The sequence below is a fragment of the Botryllus schlosseri genome, chromosome 6 (assembly GCF_051294905.1).
Source record: "Botryllus schlosseri isolate E-star chromosome 6, Bs_hap1, whole genome shotgun sequence".
In the NCBI taxonomy this organism is placed as follows: domain Eukaryota; kingdom Metazoa; phylum Chordata; class Ascidiacea; order Stolidobranchia; family Styelidae; genus Botryllus; species Botryllus schlosseri.
Genome location: NC_137241.1, coordinates 2709038 through 2712272, shown reverse-complemented (window position 1 = coordinate 2712272; position 3235 = coordinate 2709038).

The following is a 3235-nucleotide window of genomic DNA, read 5'->3' as shown; positions in this document are numbered from 1 at the left end:
CAATGCTGCTATAGGCCATATATGAAATCGAAATGTTGCCGCGAATAGCAAAAAAGTTAAACATCCCTGATCTTCTAAAACAGATTGGTACTGGACAGCTTAGCATAAAAATTGAAATGGCTTACCAAAATATACGACGAAAAGAGTAAAGACTCTTCCTTGGCAGCTCCGTAGTTGCTTTTACGGGTTATCAAAAGGGATTATATGCGTGTTACACAGTTTTGCATTATAAAGTGTTTGATGAATGGCTTGGTATATTCAATACCGCACAACACTCCTAACCTGAAGATATAAATAATGTGAGTTCTATGCGATAACGTCAGCATGGTGCAGCAGCATTTCCTTTGATAGGCAACAGCACCGTATTTTAAATGCGATGCCTGCCTTCATACGCATAACCAAGAAGCGAGCAATTGATTTTCTACTCGATGCGGACAAAGTCGTTTGTATAGGCTGGCACGACCTTATATGAGTTCATTGTCGATTGTTAATTGATGGATGGATTTTTTTTCACCATAATCACTCATTTCGTGTGAAACGAGCGAAATAGTGTTTATTACACCATAACTTAACGATAAGAGTTGTCCGCATTGAGCTGAGAATTGTCTGAGTTAACCGGAATTTTTACTTCCGATTTTTACTTTTGTTCCGTTCCGAACATTTTATTCGAACAGAGCGATTGTCCGGGTTATCCTGTGCCCGATTTAAGCGAAGTCGACTGTAGGTATTAGCAATCCATCTTGAACAGTTCTAGGGATGACTAAAATAATATTCCATTGCTTGCTGACACACGCAGCACTAGCAATTAATTTATACGGTGACGTCACACCCTACTTTCGATTGAAACTTTTCAGATGGCTTGAAATTTCTAGAATAAAAATTTGCAATAACCTTAGTAGACGGCTTGTGGATCGACGATAGATACTCACTCGATCTATACTAGATTGTGATTTAAATAGATGACACGCGGTTCAAATTCCCGCGGAAATCACCGAACGCCACCATTCGTATCGCGCACGCAGTAAGGAGAAACTCATTATATTCGCAAGGAGTTCAAATTGAGTAATTATTTGTATCGATTTCTATTTACGGTATGAAATGGGCTAAACAGCGTTGATGAGCTTTAGTTGAATAATGTGCAATTATATTGTGGGTATTTTACCATCATAAACGTGTTGAAGCTCGGTATGACTCAAGCGAAATTGAGAGAATAGAAATTATCCACAGCTAGTAAGCTACTATATGGTACGTAATACATATTTCGAGTGACTGAGGACGAAAAAATGCGAACCTCAACTGTGACCTGGTGGTCACCAACAGATGAAGTGTGTATATAATCGAACAGATTCTTGGTGGTATTTATTCGTTGTGTTACTCCGGGAACTGCATATGTTATATTATACTAGATAGGTTTTGTATCACAGGTAGAATATCTCTTTTGACCCTTCTGAATTGACGATGAGAAAACAAATAGCAGTGTAGAAAAAGTAATGATATCTTAAATAATTTACTTCAATGTGGCGGTTATATCAGAAGTTTTAGCGAATTAATGCACCGCCATGAACACTCGCAATGAAAACCGACCGATTCAGCCTTAGGTTAATCGAAATTTGAGAACTATTTTGCATATACAAGAATTTGCCTTCAAAAGGACGATGGCCAAACTTTATAGCTTTACGAGGAATATTGACTATGGCATAAATTGAGTTTTCCGATTAAATACTATATTCACATTGATATAAACCAAAATATATTCGACTGACACTCGCCAGGTGTAATCACGAACAACTAGCAGAGCACCCAAAGGCACTTCGTTCATCAACAAGTGTCGGCCTAAATATTCAGGCTTATTTCAATATGATTTTTTATCAAAGAGCTTTCTGAAGATACAGAACTTCAATATAGAATTGAATAGTATATTTATATCAGTCAATTTTATACTAAAGTTCTCTACCTCCAAGAATCTCAGGAGTTTCACAAGGACCATGGAATAAGCTTGATAATGGAAAGAGCGATTATGTAGTGACACAACGTGTGAGGTGTTTGCGAACCGCATTTCTTATTATGGAGTCAGAAGCAGTAAATACCTTGATACCTGGTAAATATTTTTTGGCAATTAGGCCTACTTGTAGTCGCGTAGTTTTCGGTCTTTGTTGTGATACTATCATTCAGTATACCACCTCTCTTCCATATTGCGGGTCCTCAACATACACAGCTAGCGCGTAGGAGAAAAACGATAAGCACTTCCGGCTCGGATTAAAAAATTTGTTGAATCTTCCTTATCGACACCAGGGTTGAAATGACTCCAGTCATGACTCTACTCAAGTCCGATTCGAGTCGCGATTTTTTGGGTAATCGACTTGACTCGAACCATTTTTCAAATGCGTAGAATGACTCGACTCATACACGTTGAGTCAATACATAAATGGACTCGACTTGTCCTAGAGTCATTGTGCATGACTCGATCCAAGTCATACGACTCAAGACTAGGACGGCCAATACGGACATTTCATTGTAACTTCGAAGAATAGTAAAATCATCACATTATTGGTAGAATGATTCGTCTGTCAGTCCTGATACTTGGAAAATAGAGCAAGAAACTGTTAAGACTGAGGAAAATGACTATATTATGAATGCGAGCCAATCTATCACTCCTGTGGAGTTGAAAAAGTGGATTGAACCATATTGCCCTGAAACTGAACAGTGAACACAATGATTTGGACTTGGAATCGAGTCACAACACTATGACTCTACTAGCTGACTTGGACTCAGACTTAATTGAAACTGAATCGTCTTCACTCTAGTCAATACCATAAAAGTGACATTGACGTGTGACTCGGAACCTTATGTAAGCGATCTGTTTTTGTGATGTTTGTAACAGCCATATTATCTGAATTGCAAGTATTTTTGTGTTACGTATTCTAGAAGCGAGCACCAACTGTTATCTCAGCACTGTGTACTGAAGGTCGCACCCGGTTATATAGCAATAGATTTTTGCAACGGATATATCACGATTTCAAGTTCTTTTACGATGAATCCTCATTTCAATCGTTATAACAGTGAAATTGACTTCGAATAATGTGTCAGGCCAATTCTTAAGAAGCAAATTAATGAAGTCGCGATCGCTTTTTTCCTGCCTTCGTAATCGACTACGGCTAGCTTTTGCTGTAATCGTAATTATGCATTTTCGAAGTAATCGCAGTAGGAATCGATTCCATCGATGTGTTTATCGTCC